The sequence below is a fragment of the Nicotiana attenuata genome, chromosome 1 (genome assembly GCF_001879085.1).
Source record: "Nicotiana attenuata strain UT chromosome 1, NIATTr2, whole genome shotgun sequence".
NCBI classification, from domain to species: Eukaryota; Viridiplantae; Streptophyta; class Magnoliopsida; order Solanales; family Solanaceae; genus Nicotiana; species Nicotiana attenuata.
In genome coordinates this window covers 3,857,597-3,881,222 of record NC_031989.1, presented here as the reverse complement: position 1 = coordinate 3,881,222, position 23,626 = coordinate 3,857,597, and positions in this window count along the sequence as shown.

The following is a 23,626-nucleotide window of genomic DNA, read 5'->3' as shown; positions in this document are numbered from 1 at the left end:
CCCTGCTGGTAGTGGGACTAAATCCCATGTGTTATTGGCATGCAATGCCTCAAACACTTGTGTCATAGCCACCTGCCAAGCAGGATTGATAGCTGCTTCTTCATATGAAGAAGGTTCATTATCTTGACAGACACTTTGCATCAAAGACTGACTATCATGGATTAGAACTTCAGGGGAAACAGAATTATGGTTTGACAACAGTGCATTTAAAGATGGTATACAACTGTTTGAATGCAATTTAGGTACATTGTGAATGTAATCATTCAAGTATGTAGGTGTCTTGATTTCTCTTTGGGTTCTTCTAAGATTAATACTATCCTGATTACTTGTTTGAGGAGAGTGATTACTCAAAGCTGGTTCATTAAGATTTGATACTGGAGATGACTCTAGAAATGGAGGATTATCAAAGATGTGATTGTTATGAGGTGATGTGAATGTGATTCTAGTAGGTGATATTTCATTGTTACTAACAGGTGACAGTTCATTGTCCATGTGACTTGCACCATCTAGATTTCTTTCTATATTTAACATTTCCACAAAGTCAACAAAGGGGACACCTTTTAGTACAGAAGGAAAAGAAGAAACATCTGGAACAATTGCAAAGGGAAAGATATTTTCATGGAAAGATACATCTCTCGAGATTTGAATCTTCTTGGTAGCAAGACTCAGGACTTTGTACCTTTTGACCCCAAAGGGATAGCCTATAAAAATATGTGGAGTAGCTCTAAGTTCAAACTTGTCCCTATGGACTTTAGGTACTGTTGGGTAACACAGGCAACCAAAACATCTCATTTGAGAATACGGTGGTTTCTTTTTGTATAGGATTTCAAAAGGGCATTTGTTTTTAAGGTATGTAGTGGGAAGTCTATTTATGATGTAGGTTGCTGTTAGCACACATTCTCCCCAGTATTTCAAAGGCAGTTTTGACTGGAATAAGAGTGCCCTAGCTGTTTCAAGCAAATACTTATGTTTTCTCTCCACCACACTATTTTGTTGTGGTGTGTATGGGCAGGATTTTTGGTGAATGATCCCTTTTGACTGAAAGAAGGTGTTACTTTCTGTGTTGGTAAACTCTAAACCATTGTCTGTTCTTATGGTTTTTATGGCAGTTTTGAACTGGTTTTCTATCATTGAAATAAAGGCTTTAATGACTTGAATTGCATTGCTCTTGCAAGCCAAAAGATGTGTCCATGTAGTTCTGCTGAAATCATCAACCATAGTGATAAAATACTTGTAATTATCATGAGTGGTAGTGTGATAAGGTCCCCAAAGGTCGACATGCAACAGTTCAAAAATATTACTGGAAGTGCTGGTTCTTTGAGGAAAGGGTAGTCTGTTTTGTCTGGCCATAGGACATATTGAGCACACAAAAGATTGTTTAGAAGAAAAGGTGACAGGTATAGATGTTATTCCCTTCATTTTCACAAAAGGCACATGCCCAAGTCTGTTGTACCAAAGAATATCATTCTCATGAGATGTATGGGAATTCAGGAAAACACAACTTCTGACTTTATTTACAGATGATGGTACATTTACATCAGTATCTCTACTAGCAGATGCTATTTTATTCAAAAGGGGATCATGTACAGATGGAAAGTAAGCATCTTGGACATCACACGGGTGAACAGACAAACAAGGAACAGAAGACTTGACTGTAATAGAGGAAGAACTGGCATCTTTGTGTTTCAAGCATTGAGAGCACAAGAGGTAAAGTCCATCCTTGACCCTACCAATCTCCAGAGGCCTCTTCAGTGAAGGGGCCTGCAACATACAAATACCATCAGTGAAGAATGCGATTCCTCTGAGGTGTAGAGTCAACAAATGAATAGAAATGAGATTGTATTTAAAAGAAGGAACAAAAAGGACTTTGTGTAACACAATCCTAGGTGCAAGTTTCACACTTCCAACTTCTGTTACTCTAACTTTATAACCATTTGGCAATATGGCTAATAGGGGATATGGTAAGACAGTAATGTCACACATTGAATATCTATTGAAGGTCATGTGACTTGAGGCCCCTGAATCTAGTATCCATGTGATGTCTTAGATTTAAAGCACCTACATGACAATTTACCAAAATCAACTGAAGAGGTACAGACTACAATACCTGTAAAGTTGGCAGCTCCAGAGCTCATGTTCAGACTGTTGGGATCCTCCCCTCCCCTACTGGTTTTGAAGTGTTGCAGCGAGCTCATGATTTGACCATATTGTTCTTTGGTGAAACTCAAAACCTGACTCTCATTATGGTGTTCACCCTCATCTCCATTGTTAGTCATCATGTTAGTTGGAGGACCATGAATATTTGCTACTGTTCTTTTTCCTCTATTGAACCTGAAACCTTGATTGGGATTTTGAAAGTTCTGATTAGCTCCTTGAAACCTCTAATTGTTATTTTGGAAAGGCTGATTAGAGTTCTGGAAGTTTTGAGGATATCCATGGAGTTTATAGCATTTATCTTTGGTATGTCCCGGCTTTCTACAATGCCCACACACAGGACGAGGTTTACTATTAGATGTATAGTTGTTTCCTGGGTTATAATTGGCCATGAAAGTGGGTTGCTTAGAGGTATTGACATTTAAAGAGGCAGACTCGAACATCAGTTGGTTGTTAGGTTTGATCTCTCTTTGTTTCTCCTCTTGAATCAGCAAAGAGAAGGCTTGGGCTAAAGATGGCAGGGGATTCATCATGAGAATGCTTCCCCTTACCACAGTGTACACTTCATTAAGTCCCATAAGGAACTAGATCAATCGTCTATCTTTTTTAGCTTTGTGCATGTTCTCCTTAGCTCACAAGTGCGATTACAGCTGCATTGTGTCTTTGCACTTAAAGTGCTAAATTCTTCCCACAGCTTCTTCATCCTGGTATAGTACCCACTGATATCTAGTGTTTCCTGCGACAGATCATTTATCTCTTTTTGGTTTTGGTACAGATTTGCACCATTCGTTTGATCATAACGATCCTCCAGCTCTTTCTACAACTCGACTGAATCATTAACGTATTCCACGCTATCAGCAATTTCCTTCCCCAAGGAATTCAAAATCCATGAGGTCACCATATCATCACATCTCTCCCATAGTCTATACTTTGGAGATTCTAGATCTGGTTTCTTACAATCACCATTATAGAAACCTAGTTTATTTTTAGCTAACAGTGCTCGAAGCACACTCCGTCTCCAGAATCTGTATCCAATCCCATTAAAGGGGGCTGGTACCAATAATGCACCAGGATTATCCGATGGATGCATGTATAATGGACTACTTGAGTCAATAGTTGACTCCTTGCTTGAGTCCACATCGATGTGTTCGATTTCTTCATCATTAGCCATGAGAATTACTCAATCAACAGTATTTGAGATGAGAAGAGGAAAAGAGAAACAGAGATATGAGAACCCTAACTTTTCGCAAAGACGGAGATTACCTGCAATTGAAATGTGCAGATCGAGCTAACGACGATCTACACAAATCTTATGCGCGTAGGATCAACTGCGCTCTGATACCATATCAAATTAGCAAAGCAAATGTGCAGTTGAGCTCGAGAAGAGCTCCAATGTCGTCAGTGGAGACTTGGAGGAGAAGACTGAAAATCGAGAGTATTTGCAAGAGGAAGGAAAAATGAATTTGGAAATGAAAGTCTCAATCACATTAGCTCAACTACAGTGCATATATATACAATGCAAAAGCAGAAGAGAATAAGAAGCAAAACTAACGGAGCCCAAACCCCAGCTAACTGACTAACTAACTTTAGGAAGTCTAACTAACTCAACTAACTACCTAACCGCTTGGTACCACTCGGAATGCTATAAGTACAACTACCCTAAACAAATATAAATAATACAATATAGTGTTTGTATCCTAATGATCTCAATAGCTCCCTTATACTGCAGTAAAAATATTATATATGCATTTAATCTCACAAGATAATAGATTCTCTTGGAGGTAAAATTAAAAAAAAAAAAAAAGATGCTAGATTTTAATGACGAAGACAATGGAAGATAAATACAAAAAATACTTCAAAGGTTTAAGGACTGAGTTTTGACTTTACCAAAGTTAAGCACGTTTAACATGTTAATCGAATACAAAATTACACTAGTTGTAGCCTACAAGAGGGGAAGTATATACCAAAAAACATTTATATATACTTAGTGGTAGGGATGTACAAACCGAATCGGACAACCGCACCAAACCGAAAAGTCAAACCAAACCGATTAAAAAATCCGACTAGGTTTGGTTTGATTTGGTTTGGTATTGAGTAAAAAATCCGAATCAAACCGACATATAAATATATAATTTGAAGATTTTATATAGAATTTTCTTTAAAATGTCTAGAAATATTTGAGATTATCTTGCGGGATATAATATCTAATAGTATATGAAGTGCTCCATATTTATTAACCATAAATAATGGATTGTATGATCATTTTCTCATCAAGTGTTAATGAAATGCGTCAATCTCTTTGTTCTTCCATAATCATATCATGTGTTAAGATCTATTAAATTCTTATATCTTTTTCGAATGTGAAGTGATTGTTATTATTTAGGTATTATATTGATTTTATGTTTAATTACTAAATTTGGTTCACCTTGAAAGTTTATGTCAACGAAAAAGTATTGTCGGACGACTAAAAAAATAACTATTATATGTTACTAAGAAAATTCTCTCATAAGAATATTTTAATAGATAATATGTTTGTCAATTTTTTATATTTTTACTAAACATATATTTACTTATCAAAATTTTGATAAAGTAAGATTGAAATAATATTTAAGTAACAAAAAATCCGAAAAAACCCGACAAAACTGAACCAATTCAAACCGATATAGTTGGTTTGGTTCGGTTTTGATAAAATCCGAACCAACCCGGTCCATGTACACCCCTACCTAGTGGAGACACAAAATCGATAAGTACACATAATATGGGTTTTCCACCTATGATTTACTTTAATTTATTATTTAACTCTAATAAATTAACATAATTTTTTTCAGCGGATACACACTATAACTTTTTTTTTTCTCCAGAAAAGTATCGTCCAAATGCAACATAATTACGAGAGGACAATCGCAAATGGGCCATCTTTTTACTTAAGGAATTTTTTCCTAACTATACCATATATGAAACCTTATTACCAAAAATGTGTTGTATTATTACCTGCCATGTTTATATTTTTCCTACAAAATTTATACCATCCATTAAATAGCCAATATTAAGAACTGATTCCTTCCAAATTAGGTGCCTACAAATCTGGGATAAATATTTGAATAGCTTATTCCTTCCAAATTAGGCGCCTGCAAATTTGGGACTAAATATTTTTTCATATTCACATCAGATTCATCACCCCTACTAACAAACTATTCTTCACGGATTAAATTGTGGGAAGCTTCTGATTTGACGCATGAACCAGTTGTTTGAGTTGCTTGACTTCCATGGTGCAAACTACTCCTTTGAACATTTCAACGACGACGAATAAAGAAAGTATTATTTGGAATTCTCTTCTCATTTAGGCATTTATGGTTTTCTTAAATTAAAATCATGCGCCTTGAGAAAATATTAGTCTGGTTTTTTCATGGCTGAAGTTGGCTGGTTTCCATGAGGGAAAGGGAGGAGCTCTTGTTCTTGACGGGAGTGAGCTGATGCGCAGCTGCTTGGGTCAACAAATTTTCTACAAAAAAATCTACAAATAAACTACAAATCAGTTTAAGTATGTATAAGACAATATTGTTTTAAAGGGGTATCTACAAATTACTACATTTATACTACAATTAAACTGCAATCTATGTTGAAAAAAAATGTTGACTACAAAATTTTCTCCTCATCTACAAATTTTCTACAAAAAAAGTACAAATAAACTACAAATCAGTTTACGTGTGTATAAAGCAGTATTGTTTTTAAGGGTATCTACAAAATTACTACATTTATACTACAATTAAACTACAATCTATGTTGGAAAAAAATATTGACTACAAATTTTTCCATGAAGATTTGTTCATTAAGATCTTGATTAGTAGAGTGAACTCAAGTGAAGGAGATAACAAACAAACAGTCGTAGCTTCATTCAATTCCATATTCCTCGATGGAGTTGATCGATTACTTCAAATCATGCAAGAAAGCTTCCCTGAATTAGGGTTAAAAAGAGAAGAAGGATCAGACTATGTTCAGAAGCCAATCCCCGAGGGAGGTCTCGAAGAAATTATGGAGATTGTTCTTTGAAAATGGAGCTGAAGGAGCAGAAGTGATCTTAAGTCCATATGGTGGAATGGCGACAGGTTAACTTGGAATACAGTACCAGTTGAATGGATTATAAAGATTACAATTAAACTATGAGGGGTATGGGTAAAAACGTGGGTGGGGGGTGATGGGTTAGGAGAGAGAAACGTAGGATATATGGATACCTTTAATTAAGGATTAAAAATTGCCCATTAATTAAACCCTTAATTAATTATGGTATAGGATTGGTAATTTGGTATACGGGTTTGTAATTAAATCAAACCTTAAACATTGAGGGTAATAAGGTTTCATATATGGCATAAGAATGTAAAAATCCCTTTACTTAAAGGGAATAGACCACGTTGATGTCCTTTTCAAGATCTGTGCAACTTGTCACGAAACCTAAAACCCGTCAGGATCGTAATGACGTCTTACCCAAGTCACTAGACAGGCCAACCAACATAAATACAGCTCGAACTGAAGATCATCAAATAAATAATAATATAAGAACGCGAAAATTAATATAAACTATCTCCAGGAACTGATAGTACAAGTCATGAGCGACTAAAATTAGGATTACAACGTTGAATTATGTTATTACGGGCAAAATAAAAAAATTAAAGTTAAAACCATTTTAAATATAGACTATACTATTATTCTTTTTGAAATATACTAAAAAATATTATCATATTAAATGAAACCGAGGAAGTATAACTCCTAATATGAATAAAATTGCTACATTCAAAATATGTAAATGAACCCACATTGACCTACCCACTGCACATTACTAAATTGCGAATGACCAGACAGGCAGACAACCTTTCTACAAAAACTCTTTGATTTAATTTTCCATATCTCTCTCTCATTGCATACACATATTATGTCTTCTTAATATTTTTTTTAAAAAATAATCATCTGATATTTGAAATTCACCAGTCCGACTGATTTAGATCGCGGTATAGAGGACGCATTAAGGAAAAGCGCTACCTATCAGAATTTTTTTAATAGTTTTAATAGTTTTCTATTTTTTTATGCTACAGCCTGCCCCAATTAAAGCTGGATTTTATGATAACTTTTAACAAATCTAACGAATTTAATTTAAACTTTCCCAAATTAATTTAAACTTTCCAACAATAAATTTTGAAGTCGTATTCGACCTTAAGGATATTCAAGGCATATCTCTCTCTATATACGTTAAATTGAAAAAACTGCATGAAACATTCATGTACATGCATATATCATTATTATTGTTATTAGTATATGCTTTATTTTTTGGTCACGGGAAGTAAATAGATGAAAGAGAACCGCTAAAAATCAATTTTAAAACAAATATTCCTTTGCCTCAGAATAATGTAAACATATATACTAATCTTAGAAGCTTCATATATTCTGTTTTTTTTTATAATTCAGAGAGTAGGTACTAGGTAATGGGTTAGTCAGCAACAAGTGCATATATTCATTCTATAATACATTTGTCGCGGATCAGTGATTTGAAGTTTATGATTCTGAACTTGTCATTGAACTTGTAGCTCGTTTTAATTACTGGATTCGTAGTTAAATAAAAGGGCAGCTCGGTGTATTAAGCTCTCGCTATGCGCATGGTCCCGGGAAGGGCCGGATCACAAGGGTCTATTGTACGCAGTCTTATCCAGCATTTCTACAAGAGACAATTTCCACGGATTGAACCCCCTCCTGGTCACACAGCGACAACTTTACCAGTTATACCAAGGCTCCACTTCTGGATTTGTAGTTAAATATTTATATATATTTAATAGATTGTATAATATAAATACAGGATCTAAGCAAAAATTAATAAATTTGTTTAATTTGTAGCTAATACTCTAGCTCCGCCTCTGTCTTCCATAGCGCTTTTTATTTTTATTTTGTTTCCCTTCTTTTTTGAGCTTTACACATTAATTATTTCTGCTGAACTTTTTTTTGATTACTCACCCGGTATCCGGTACCCACATTGGGGCTTGACTAATCCGGATTCGCGCCGGAAAGCCCCACATTGGGGGGTAAAGCGCTACCTAACAAAGACGACTCCATACTCAGGGGCTCGAACTCGAGACCTCTGGTCAAGGACGAAGGATTTCTGTTGAACTTTATGCATCCAAAATATTACAAAAGGCCACGTCAATTACATGGTATTGTCTGTTTTTCTTTCATCTCTGTTTTATAAAATTTTATTTTTTATATTTGTTTTTTTCTTTTTGGTCAGCAAAAGGTGGTGAAGGTGTGATCGATTAGAGTTGTTTTGTACTGTGACATCAAGATCTAAACGTAACATTGACAGATTAGTGTACAGAGAGGAAGAGGCCAAGAACGTGACACTTTTAATGCTCTTGAATATAGCGACTTGTGTTTTTTCGTTTTTTTTTTTTTTTTTAACTCAACGTCCGATACCAACTTTGGTGTCCGATTAAAGAAGGATGACACAATTATGATTATTTAATGCCACCATTTAAATTTTACGCCGATAAAAAAGGTCCTAAGTATCTGATAAGAATTTTATGGGCGATGTGCACAGATAGCCACTAACAGCTTATGTCTTTATTTTAAAGCCAGCGTTTTAAATGTCTTTAGTCTTTAGCCACTGGTTTAATAAACTTTAACTGCTCGGACAAAAATACCCTTCTGCTCATGTCCTTAACTTCAGGACTTCAGGACTACATGTCCTTAACTTTTGAACTTGAAACTCTAAGTTCAGGACTTCAGGACTACATGTCCTTAACTTTTGAACTTGGAACTCTAAGTTCAGGACTTCAAGGTTACATGTCCTTAAGTTTTGAACTTGGAACTCAAACTTCAAGAAGCGTCCTTAACTTTTGAACTTGTAAGTCAAAGTTAAGGACCTATTGTCCTTAACTTTTGAACTTGTAACCGTAAGTTAAGTACTGCTTGTCCTTAACTTTTGAACGTGTAACTGTAAGTTAAGGACTGTCTGTCCTTAACTTTTGAACTTTAAACTCAAAGTTAAGGACTGCATGTCCTTAAGTTTTGAACTTGAAACAATAACTTAAGGACTGCATGTCCTTAAGTTTTGAACTTGAAACTATAAGTTAAGGACTGTCTGTCCTTAACTTTTGAAACTGAAACTCAAAGTTAAGGACAGAAAGTCCTGTCCTTAACTTTACAACTTGGAAATCAAAGTTAAGGACCTATTGTCCTTAAATTTGAACGTGTAATTGATGTCTGTCCTTAACTTTTGAACTTGAAAATCAAAGTTAAAAGATTTAAATTTGGGAGAGTCTGCGACATTATTCTTTGGCTATGAATTGAAATCATTATTTTTGTTTCTTTTATTTTGTGCTTTCTAACTGAACCATGCAAGGAGAGCAGAAGGTCTACACCCTACTTACAAAGTTTTGTTACTAACTTTTGAACCATGAATATTGAAAAGTTCTGTTAAAGAGCTTTTGTCTTTTAATGAATGCTTACAAGCGATGTGCATTAGAATGACTGTGTAGATAGGCTCCGCCACCTCAACATAATGCAACAGTTATGGAGAAGGCACGGAGAGAGAGAAGCAAGGGTTTGGGAAGAAAAGCAAGGGAAGAAAGGGTAAAAATGTCTTTTCATATTAATTTTAATAGGGCAGTGGCTATTTTTGCTCAACATTAGAATTGCTGGATAAAAAATAAATACCACCTTAAATAGTGGCTACACCATGCCATTTCTACGAATTTTAAAGCACGTTGGTCAGAAATTCTTGGGCTAATCTTATGGGAATTCGTCAAAATTCTAATGAGTGCCAAAAATTTGCAAGTTATGGTAGTCATCACAAACTTCTGATGGTTGCTGTAGTTTTGTGCAACTGGGCAAATTCTAATCGATCACCAGAAATTTTCGCACTATGGCTGAAAATTATGGAAATTGTCAGAATTTCTTTAAAATTCTGACACGAGACTATTTTTTCAAAAAAAATTAAACGAGGTAAAATATAGACGGTAGTTAAGAACAGGTTCATCGGCATTATTTTTAGCCCGATTAATCCCGATTGACGTCGCATAAAGCCCATTAAAAGAGAAAGTGCTTTCTACTAGAATTTTTTTAATTTTCATGGCTCAAATCTCTAACAGACCACAACCTTTGTGGTTATTCTTTCAATATTAAGCAACAACTTTTGCAACTTGTAATAGGGGTCAAACTTAATTTGCTATACTATTTTACACATAAATAAACTAGAGGTTTTGATTGTTAATGCCTTGTCAATGTCTACTTGCTATTTATCGCCAAACCTTTTATATTATTAGGGATCGTTTGGTTATGGGAAACAAGTTATCTCAAGATTAATTATTTCGGATTGTTATTCCACCTTTCAAAATGAATAAAAAAATATTACAATTCCGGGATAACTAATCTTGGGATTGTTATACCACGATTTTATCCCAACCAAACGTGGGATAAACTCATCTCAAATTCAATTTTCAAATTAATTATTCTTTATCTTTCATACAAAAAGAGCCATCTTTAATGTCCTTCGAATTTGGAGGGAGCCCTTCATTTATAGATTATTCTGCTTTAGTAAGTCATAATGTATATATGATAAATGAGAAGAAATTGCCGATAGCTTATCATTTTTATATTCCATAAAACAGAAAAAAATATATATGAAGTGGAACAATTTTTTATATAAAAACAAAAAAAAAGCCTACGCTACTAGCTGAAGCAGACTCGTGATTACAGCTCATGGTGAAGGTACTATTCTCAACAACTATTCCCCATTTATATTCTATTTAATTAAGGACGTAAACTGAAATTAGACGGCTCCTCTTCATTTCCTTAATTTGTCTTATGTACTTATCGTATCAAGTGGGCAACGTCAAGCATGTACAGTTCATACTCTTCTTGGGATAAAGGATTTTATATTATTAATGTATTTTATTTTTATTAACGCCTTCCGCTTGTAGATAGATAGAAATCAGAAAGAGAGCCCGAGGTGCTGACCCGCAGCGAGGTAGGCGGACCGGTCTTAAAGTGAAGTGCAAGACTAGTTGGATTCGGACTGACTAATCGCTAACATCCCGGGTTCTCTCGGGACCGGGAGAACTCTTAGTTAAGTACGCATTCAGTAAGAAGTAAGCCAAGTTCTATTAGCTCTTCTAACTTGTCTTTGACTCGTCAGTCTGTGATGCATTGGGTTATATGACCTTTGATAGGAATGCGTAGAGGTCGAGCATTAGGGTTAAAGATTAGAAGATAGTTGAGTATTTTTCTACTTCATACCGGGTGTGAGGCTAGCTTGATAGTGTTGTGTCTTAGACTGTTAGTGGTTAATATAGTGTTCACCCTATTTTTCCTTTTTTCTTAGTAATGGGCTTTTATTACTGGTTATTGTTATTGCTTTTCCATCTATTTTCTAGCTCTTACGATACTGTTATTATTTGTTTGTTTTCTGTTGGTGCTATTTATTTATTGTCTCTCTTCGTCACTTTGAGCCGAGGTCTATCAGAAACAGCTTCTCTACCCTTCAGGTACACATTACCCTCCCCAAACCCCACTTGTGGGATTTCACTTGGTTGTTGTTTTTTGTTTTTTGTAATATATTTTAACTTGTTATAATTAATATTTATTTAGAAGGGGATCTTAGAGCAATGATAAAATTGTCTCTGTATAACTTATAGGTCACGGTTTGAGCTGTGAAAGCAGCCACTAATACTTCATAGGATATGTTGTCTACATCACATCAATTCTTCTTCAAATCCTGTGTGAACGGAGATACCTTGTGCATCAGCTTTATATTAAATATTTATTTAAAGATTTAGTAAATTTTAATAAATATTAAATTTAAAATTAAATTTTTAAAAGTATAATAAAAATTTAATATAAAATTAAATCTATCAAATTTAAGTCCTTAATGTGTTTCCATTCACATGGTGAATTTCCTTCAATCATTTGTGATGCTGGGCAAGATGCGAGTGTCGGTGTCGGTCCAAGAAAATGACGTACGTTTCACATGTGAGAGATAAGCAGGCTAAAGTTTCAGAGAGTATGGGATACCAATTATGAATGCTGGCACAAGATAAATTAAGTACGTACCTATCTTGTCTACGTACAGCCACAGATAAGGGTGGCAAACGGCCCGGGCCCGGGCCTAAACGGGCCTCGTGGGCCGGGCTTAAACGGTCCCCGGACTTCGTGTGCTTTTGGATATAATCGGATCGGGACAACGAATTAATGGTTCCGGGCTAAGTGGGTTGGGCCCGGGCCTAAACGGGCCTAAATGGGTCTGATCTATTTTTTTTTAAAAAAAAAAATTATCTAAGGAGATTTCTTGTAAATTATATATATATANTATTGACGTACTTCTCATGCATTGTATTCATGTACATTGACCTATGACCGGATGGAATTATACATATATATATATATATATATATATATATATAGTTGTGGGCCTAAGTGGGCCTGGCCTATTTATTTTTTTAAATTTTTTATATAAGGTATTTTCTTGTAAATTATATTATATAGTTGTGACTTAAAAAATTTGAATTCAAATTTAAAACACAAAATATTGTAAAAAGATATTCAAAGGAATGCGTTATAATTTTTATTATTATGACATTAACAAAACATGGCCCAATCTTCTTAGCCTCCCCCCCCCACCCCCCAATGAAATGAGCACAACAAGGTGCTAATACCGCCATTGAGAAGAAAAAGAAACTAATCAAGATGTGCCAAAATACAAGTTCAATATTAATTTTACATGGTATCTCTTACAAATTTCATAAATCCTTCAAGGTTCGGAGGAATTTCCGTTGGTGGTGGCGGAAAAGAAGCTTGTTCATCACCGCTTCCGAGCGAAGGTGCATCTTCCGCAAGTTCAGCTAGCATTTGTTCGTAAGCTTCGTCTACCTCTGGTTGTGATTCTGCAAGTCCAAAATTTCTTCGTTCCGAACGGATCCAATCTCTGAAAAGTACTGATTTTTCCAAGCTCTCCCTCATAGACGCTCTATAATCACCAAGTTGAAGTCTTGCTTGACTGAAAGCGCTCTTCGATACCACTGTTGAAGCTTGATGGTTAAACTCGGACCATCCTTGAAAGGATCGGAAAGTGTCTTTCTTTGTTCTTCCACCATTCCAAAAGATTAAACAAGTCGTCTGGATCTTCCTCAAGTCCCCGCGACAAAACTTCAAACTCATTTAGTTGTGAACAATCACTAGTAGTGCTACAACCTTGAGAACCCCTGAACCTGGTCCAAGCAGTAAGTGCTCTTACTATTGCAGTTCTTTTAGATGATTGAGAATTAGAAGAAGAAGGAGTTGGAACATCTGGTCTAGCATTATCCATTGCAATTTGATAAGCACTATAAATAGTTAGAGCATTTATTTTAATTGAGGCTTGTGCGTCCGAAAGTGTAGACAACTCCTCAGCTTCAAGTGCTAAACCATTATAAATAGCTCGATACCAATATTGAGGACCACCTAATTTCATAGTAGGATTTAACAAGGCAGCAATACCATAAATAGGGGGAATAGGGAAAAATATTTTTTAAACTTCTTTCTCATAGAATCAATAGCTACTTCATAAATTTCCCCACCCTCTGAAAAATGAGCAAACAAATTTGCAAGATCTGCAAGATAAACTAAACAGTTCGAAATAGTAGGATAATATTGCCCTGAAAATTCATTTGTAGCAACATAAAAGCTTTCTAAAAAATCTACAAGCATTTTAACATTAGCCCAATCCGCATTTGTAAGGTGCTCATCATCATCACTTACATGAGCATTACGTTTATGGGATTTTATATTCATATGCAACAACTAAACTTCCATACATGTAATTCCATCTAGTTGGACAAGGTTTAGGAACCTTTCTCTCTTAGGCCAAATTCATCGCATCTTTTAAAATATTCTCTAAGTCTACTTCTACGGTTTGAATAAAAAAGCCAGTTAAGAGCCATTTTAACCTTTTCAATTCCAACATTTAAAATTCTCATACCATCACCCACAATTAAATGGTAAACATGACAAATACACCTAACATGAAAAATGTTACTAAATGCATGATTTAGTTTAGTGGTAAGCAAGGCTACAGCATTAGTGTTACTAGTAGCATTATCTGTTGAAATTGACATCATTTTATCACTAATGCAAAAATATCTACAAATATCCGTAACCGTGCTAGAAATAAACTGCTATAAGGAATAATGCGCTTTTGCATTATCCAGTCCTCATCAATCCAATGACTTGTAACAGTAAGATAATCACAGTCATTACCACTTCTACCAATATCGGTAGTAATAGCAACACGACAATTAATATGAGTAAATAAATAGCGCAAATATTGTTCATATTCATGTTTATATTTATAAATATCCCTCTTTAAGGTTGTGCGAGGCCATCCTTTATAAGTAGGATTAAAAACTTTTCTAATATAATTCACAAAGTGGAGGTTAGACGGAAAACTGTAGGGTAAGCCTCTGATTATTCGAAATTGTAATAAAGTATTATCACTATCAAGAATAGGAGCAGGTGGAGGGCGGGTATGGGGTTTGGGTAGGGGAGGTCGGGGAATTAGAGGAGGAATAGATTGGCCACTAGATTCAACACTCTTGGATTTTCCCTTATTTTTACTAAATATTTTTTTAAGTAATAGGCCATCTTAATTATAATTATACAAAGTAAATAAACAAACAAAACTATAATATTAAAACTAAAGAGTTGGAACGAGTTTACCGAATTGACGAACAACTTGTTGAAAATTAATTATCGTTGAAGACTTGAATACTTCAATTCACCAACTTCACAATTTTTCACACAAGTTGCAACAACAAAGTAACTAATTTTAGAAGAAAATTAGAGAGAGATGGATGATTTTGTGAAGAAAAATAAAAGAATGAGGGGGTATTTATAGTTGAAAATAGGGAAAAAGTATAATTATAAAAAGTTTGGGGTTAAAACAAAGTTTGGGGGAGAGGGGGGGTTAAATGGCTAATTTATAAATAGCCAACGACTATTTTGGCAGAAATAACGGCTAGATTTTAAATGGGTAACGGTCAGATTTTTTTTTTTGTGGGAATTTTTTTTTTTTTTAAAATGTAGCTGTTGGGCTCGGTTGAGACCGTTTGGGACCGGTTAGGACCGGTTGAACCGGCCACTTAGGACCCGGTCCCGGGCCCGAACGGTCCCGGTCCTAAAGGTCTCCTTATGTGAACTGGCCCAGTTGGGCCTGCTACTCTGCCTGGTCCCGGGCTTAAATGGGTAGGACCGTTTAGGTCCACTACCCATATGGGCTCGCGGGCCTGGGCCGGTCTCGGGCCTAACCGGCTCACTTGCCACCCTTAGCCATAGACAAAAATTTCGAATAATCAGAGGCGAATTTAAGATTTAATTTTATAGGTTTAGAACTCTAATTCCAACAATTTACTTTTTATGCATTTATTTTAAATCTTGAACATTTTTAACGAAATTTATGATTTCACCATGGTCCAAAGCAATAACAATAACATACGCAATGTATTCTCATAAGTGGAGTCAAGGGAGTGTAATGCGTACGCAATTTTGTCCCTACTTTGTGAAAGTAGAAAGGTTATTTCCGATAGACCATCGGCTTAAGAAAATCATTTCTAAGCAGGATTGAAAAAGAAACCATGTTGAAAAACAGTAGTGAAGAATGTTAGGATCGAAATAATCAGGTGTCATGCGGAAGATAGTAAAACAGACTTTCACCTACGTCCACAGGCGGAGATGAGCAATCTACTATATAAAAGAGAGTACAAAATATCGGCGGAACAGCCCCACAAAGAGGCAAACACAAGTGACACACTAACACTTGTCACGAAAAGTTCTCCCTCTAAACAAGATTCTCATACCCCATATGGCTACATTGTGGATGCTGTTGAATGAGAAGGAAGGATCCTCAATTTATAAAAGTCTAAAATCTTTTTCCTCCAAGAAAAAGGACTAGTCAAACATGGAAGAATTATATTTTCCTTTTCGTAACAGAAAAAATCAATTAAGGTACATATGTTGTTCTTCCTTCAACAAATAGGAGAACCAAATATGATAAAAAAAAAAAGGACAACGTACACCTAACAAAGAAACCATAATGAATATAATAAAGATAAGAATAGTAACAACAACAAAATAATAAAGCAATAAGATAAACAAAGCAAAGAAAATAACATATAGGATATTCACGGTATCTCTTAAAGTTCCATCACATTATTATAATATTATTTCCTTTTTTAGACTCTTAATTATTTTATTTTGTTTCTAGACTCTTCGAAACCTAAGATTCTATTAGTGTACCATAGATCACTAATACAAATTATTACATTAATTAATGAGTATGAATTAGTTAGCTGTTGCCTGTTAGATCTGCTTAATTAAGTCTCCTCGTTAGACGTATTTTTATTCATATAGATCAGGAGGACCACTTATAATTAGTTTATTTTGTTCAGATCAATTATTGAAAATGCACTCAAACAGTCAATTAATGATTAATTAATTTTTTAAACAATATTATCTCACATCTACAACAAGTTGCTAAGTATATAATACTCGCTCCTGTCCACTTTAATTGATTTTTTAGTTGTTTTCACATATATTAAGGAATTTATCTTTTAGCATTAGTTAGCAATAAAATTGACCGTATTAACTTTAATTTGTTCGTTGAAAATATAACAAATACTTTTAGGCTCTTTACTCCAAGTGCAACTGTAAAAAAAAAAAAAAAAATTAATTCATTCTTAATATCTGAAAAAATCTAATATTATAGACCACACCAAAAAAAATCAAATAAAGTGGAACGAAGGAATTACTAACTTTTGGGTGCTGAGTAGACGAAAGATGAAAGAGGGCGAATAAATATCAATTTAGAAACAAATATGAGGCATCTGTAAACATGCTCTTGCCCCTAAAGACGTAAGCATATACGATATATTTTAATTTTGGAAGCTTCATATTCTTTTTTACGAAGAATTAACTTAAATCGTCACTAACCCAATCGCTTAAACTAAAATAATCAGTGAAAGTATAAAACTTTTGTATAATCGTGAATAATCAATATATAATTTATATGTAGAAAAAATAAATAATGAATTCGACCAGTTATTTGTGTAAAGATCCTTTTTACAATGAATTTAAGCTTTATACATTAATCACGTCATTTAATATAAGAATATTTTTAAAATTGACTCCATCGTGCCAAACTCACTCAATTTCTTAAGTTACAATATTATAGCAATTAAACAAAGAAAAGATTCTGCTGGTAATTAAGCTGCTGAAGTAGATTCGTGATGACAGCTCAGGTTGAAAGTACCACTCTTAACAACTAGGATTAATATCAAGATATTTTATTGAGTTTAAATTTTATGCATTAACGGAAAAAAATATTTATACAATTATTATAAGTTGACAATAACCGTTAACCTGATAAAAATAAAAACTAACCTAATGTACATTATAAGGTTAAATTCACTAATAGTAAGCATTGTCTACATAAGCGGCGGACACACATTATAGGTTGAGGGGTCACTGCCTCACTGGCATCTGAAAATTTCGGCAAAAAGTTTTATGTATAATTGCAAATTTCTTCAAGAGATAGTGAGATATTAGCATAGGTCACCGTATCAATTATTACGAGCAGCAATAAATTTATATTGAATATCATGCCGATTTCTGATCCGCCTGTGGTCTACATATATAACTTATAATCCTATTTTTTTAATTTTTTTTTAAAGTCATAGCCTAAATTTACACGGCTCTTCATCTAGTTATTCATTCATTTACTTAATTTTCATGTCTTGATTCTTATTGGATCTAGCGGGCAGCAACATGCATGCATATGTACAGTTCATATACTGTTCTAGTATGGAAATACAGATCCTTTTTTGTCTTTTCGAATACAGAAACGGTAGAAAACAACGTTTCCAATACTATCTTTTTTTTTCTTTTTTTAAATTAGTTGAATTTGAAAAGAGGTAGGGACAGTTCAAAGAATCAAACAAAAGCCATTTTGTTTGACTACGTAGACATATGTTGCAGAAGAACTGAAGAAGAGTAGCATATATATATATATATATATATATGATTTTCGTATAATCCATGTTACTTGGCGTTCGTATACGGTCAAAATCGAGGAGTATGATTTTGCATATATATATATATATATATGGTTTTCGTATAATCCATGTTACTTGGCGTTCGTATACGGTCAAAATCGAGGAGTATGATTTTGAAGGCTTAATCGGGCTATAGGCCCGAGTCCGGGTGACTCGAAGCGGGTATCGTATCCGACTAAGGGGCACCTACCTCGGGGGAGCTGATCGAATACCTGGCACGGGCTGCATCGAGGGCGGCATTGTCTCGAAGTCAATCAAGAAAGAACGGAAATTTCTCAAGGACACGTGGACCTGGGCATTGATTATAGGATAAGGGCTGTACGAAATAGTATAGATCCGTACTAGGCCGTTATACACATGTACCAATAGAATTCTTTACCTTTATGAGCAAGCTAGTATGTTAGGGTTTTCTCCTCCTATATAAAGGAGACCCCAATCATTATTGTAAAGGAAGAGATCATTCACTGCAATAGAACTTTCTTATTCTTCTCTTGTTTAACATGCTCAGCAATTACTTTTCAGCTTTATTGCCTTTACTTTATTGTTCATACTTTATCACTCTTAGCTGGTCTCGAGGTCCTTGGATTATCGGGCTCGAGGCCCCCTACAGTTCCAACAGCATCAATTTGGTTCTTTATTTCTTCTTACTTAAGCTTAATGTTACTCATGTAATCACTAGTATTAGAATATATCACGTATCTTTAAAACCACAAATCATCTTTAATTGTTACTTACGTTTCTCGATAAAAACAGTTTGGCGCCCACCGTGGGGCTAAAGATAATAGTGATTATTTTAGTGCTAGTTTTCTGATAACACACGTTATTTTTCACACTTTTTCTTGTCAAAGATTCTTTGATTTCAGGCTTATCATGTCTAGCACTCAAAACGCAACCACTCACGACAATGAAGGACTTGGAGAAAACAACGGCATAGGGCTCGGTGTACCACCTGTAAACCCTGAAGGAGTGCCAAACGTGGAGCCAGTTGACATTAGCTCCCACAACGCACTAAACACGGACGCAGGCACAGCGCAAGGAACGCGCACAGGGAAACCCGAGCCGGAGGCCAGGAAGCACGAGGACTGGAAGAAGGAGGAGTTAGCCTCCAGGTGATATTCGAGATGCTGCAAGCTCAGCAAGTTGCCATCGCTCAACTTCAGAGCCAGAACAGACCTCCTAATACCGCTGAGCCAGTAAACACGCAACATGGACCGGTGCTGGAAAGGCCCGATGAAAGTGGCTCGGGGACTGACCCCACAATCATGAAAATGCTCAAGGAACTGACTAAGAGAGTCGAGTCAGGAGAAAAGAAGATAGAAGACAACAACAAGAAGGTGGAAGCTTACAACTCTCGAGTAGACCAGATACCGGGAGCACCTCCAGTTTTGATGGGTTTAGACGCCAAAAAATTCATACAAAAACCTTTCCCCCAAGTGCGGTTCCGATGCCCATTCCCAAGAAGTTCCGCATGCCAGATATACCAAAGTACAACGGGACAACTGACCTAACGAACATATTACTTCTTACACCTGTGGAATTAAGGAAATGACTTGAATGATGACGAAATCAAGTCTGTATTGTTAAAAAAGTTTGGGGAAACACTATCCGAAAGGAGCTATGATCTGGTATCACAACTTAGCTCCTAACTCCATTGATTCGTTTGCTATGTTGGCGGATGCCTTCGTGAAAGCACACGCCAGGGCCATGAGAAAATCAGACGTATTCAAGATAAAACAAAGGGACGACGAAATGCTAAGGGACTTCGTGTCCTGGCTTCAAATGGAAAGGATGGAATTACCCCTGGTCTCCGATGACTGGGCAGTTCAGGCCTTCATGCAAGGTTTGTACGAAAGAAGCTCGATAGCATCTCGACAGCTAAAATAGAACTTGATCGAGTATCCAGCTGTGACATGGTTGTATGTGCAGAATCGTTATCGGTCAAAACTCAGGGTCGAGGATGACTAGTTGGGAGCCCCCTCGGGCTCAGTTCACCCAAACAGGTTCGCAGCCAAGCCCCCGAGGGACACAAACCGGGGATCAAGATCTAACAAAGAAAGATATCAACCATACGTTGAAGACAGAAGAAACATTTCAAGGCGTAATGCACCTCGGAATGATCGAAGAGTAGATCGAGGCCAAAGCTCCCGGGGATTCATGAACAAAATCGGGTTTGACAGGCGCTCGGGACTAGTGGAGGCTCCCAAATTATCATAATACAACTTCAGTATCGACGCCTCAAGTATCGTCTCAGCCATTGGCAAGATTAAAGATATTAGATGGCCCTAGCCCATACAGACAAATCCTTCCTAGAGAAACCCCAACGTAATGTGTAAGTACCATGGTACTCACAGGCACAAGACCGAGGATTGCAGACAACTTAGAGAGGAGGTCGCTCGACTATTCAACGAGGGGCACCTTCATGAATTTCTCAGTGACCGGGCCAAAAACCATTTCCGAGAAAGGGATGCGGACAGGAAGAATGAACCTGAAAGACCTCAGCACGTCATTCACACGATCATCGGTGGAGCAGACGTCCCACAAGGACCTATATTCAAGCGTACTAAAATATCCATCACAAAGGAACAACGGAGCCGAAGCTATATTCCAGAGGACGCTCTATCACTTTGCGATAAAGAAGCAGAAGACGTATCCCAGCCTCACAACGACGCCCTGGTAATCTCTATCCTTTTGAATAAAATTCAGGTTAAACGTGTTTTAGTGGATCCAGGTAGCTCGGCGAACATAATCAGATCGAGGGTTGTGAAACAACTCGGCCTACAAGATCAAGTTGTACTTGCGTCCCGGGTGCTAAATGGCTTCAACATGGAAAGTGAAACCACGAGGGGAGAAATTATCTTGCCTGTAAACGTAGCCATAACCATACAAGACACCAGGTTCCATGTCATCGAAGGTGACATGAGATATAACGCACTCCTCGGGAGGCCATGGATACACGATATAAGGGCGGTGCCTTCAACTCTCCATCAGATGATAAATTTCTCGACAGAGGAAGGAGCGAAAACAGTCCACGAAGAACAGCACGCTGCAAGAGAGATGTTTGCAATCAAGGAAGTGGTACTGGCACCGGAACCCTTGACCTCGAAGACATCGACTTCTGAAGGCAAACAAGAGGCTAAGTAGTGGTCACGATCCCGAGCATCGACGGAAGCAAAATAACAGGTAACCGAAGGCGAAGACCCTCGAACCCCCGCTGTTCCCGGAAAGCCTGATGCTACCAAGCCAATCACTGAAAAAGAAAGGTACACCTGGGAACGGGACTAGTCCCCGCTCTCGGGAAAAAACTCATTTGGTTTCTTGTTAATGATATAGATCGCGTTGCTTCAATATGACAGGGATTCCGCTCGAAGGATAAACATGTAAAATAATTACAACTTATATTGATGATATGACTGGTTAAGTCCCTGTGTGCAGAGGGCCACTTTAATTCATTTGCAGGAAATAATCAACATTTCGGGGCAATACGACACCAAGCTCATTCTAGAAAAGCGTTCCTTCGGAGTTGGGGGCGACTGAGTTTCTCGGTCTTCACGACGCCAAAATAGGGCACCAATGGAACAACAAGACCTTGGAGTCATTGGTAAAGGAACTCACAGGCTCGGCACAATGAAAGCTCTCAAAGGCTCGTTCTCTCGAGAATACCCCTTCCCACATGTAGGTCGTAGGTTATAAAGCATACGTTGCACTCTTTTTCCCTTAGCTCAGATTTTGTCCCAAATGTGTTTTACCGGCAAGGTTTTTAACGAGGCAACACCTATATACTACCCGAGGAACGGTCAACAAGTATTCAAGGCTTCTTTTCAATCAACCCCGAATACTGGGGGGCATCACCCTCGGAGGTTACACTTTTGGAAAAAATATTTCACGCCTAAAAGGGCCTCGATAGGAAAACTTTGTAATGGGCCAAACGGTCAAACGAGCCGTGTCCATATAGAATAGTCGAGCCCCGGCAGCGAAACATGTACGCATGTATTGACTATTTGAAGAAGAATTCAGGTTATATCAAAAATACTTTGTGTCTCATACAAGCTCTACACTTACAATCCTACGGGAAACGGCTTAAAAGCCAAGATATAGGAGCACCCCGAATACTCGGGGACTATCATCAAAATTCGAATTTATAAAGACCTCAAAGAGGCACCCCTCGAAACAAAGGCCAAGGCCAACACTCTCGGGGTTTAACTTCTCGAACAAGTTCGGAAAGTTATCGGGTAACAAGTCCAAGTGACGCACCTAAAGGCTATGGCCAAGCAAAAGACTACGGTCATGTAAAGGCTACGGCCAAATGATGCGTCTCGGAGACGTCCGACTTCCGCTATAAATTAAAAGGCCTTCAAACACTTTGTAAAAACCGGTTAAATCAGGCTACCCTCGGCAAAGGCTAAATACAAAGGGCTTCGATAAATTCAGCCCTCGAAAATTCCAAGGGCTTCGATAACATCGACCCTTGGAAACACCTCAAGCGGTGTTCGATTATGTTTACACAAACAAATCATTAATAAGGTCCCGACACGTTAGACCTTCGAAAAACCTACGGGTATAAAAAACACATGCTAAGGCATAATTAAATTTTCACTAAGCCTTTTAAGCCGAAATAAGGGAAAAAATTATATAGCCATACTAAGAGGCCGAATCGGCCCAACTTAAAGAGCCTAAGGGTCAATCTTAAAAGAGCCTAAGGTCCAAGATATAAGAGCCTAAGGGCCAATCTTAAAAGAGCCTAAGGGCCAAGATATAAGAGCCTAAGGGCCAATCCTAAAAGAGCCTAAGGGCCGATGTATAAGAGCCCAAGGGCCAACTTCGAAAAGCTTGAGAGCGAAAAACTTATAGCTCAAAACTCCGATCCGAACTCAAGAATTCACAACATCCCGAACTTATCTCGGATCAATTTTAAAACTTAGCTCGAAGATCATTATATCTATCGATAAAAATCTAAGGGTTTATGACACCCCGAACCCTAAAATCCAATCTTCGGATTGGTCATTCAAACGAAGTCTTCCATAAATAAAGACAATGTTAAATTCAGCTCAAACCAAATACAAGACAAAAATCCCCCTTGTATTTCCAAAAGATGATTACAGGGAATATTTACACAAGGGAGGTCTACAAAATAGAGTAACCTAATACTACTTCGGGCTCACATCCTTAGATGTCGCATCTTCAGGAGTTCGCATCTCGGGGAGTCTCATCCTCGGCGGCTTCATCCCCGTCTCTTTCACCCTCGGAAGCACTGGTTGAATCATCCTCATCGGAAAGTAGAGCGGCCGCCTCTTCTTCTAAAACCTTCTCCGCTTCAATATCGGCTGAAAGATCGAAGCCGCAAGCGTGTATCTCCT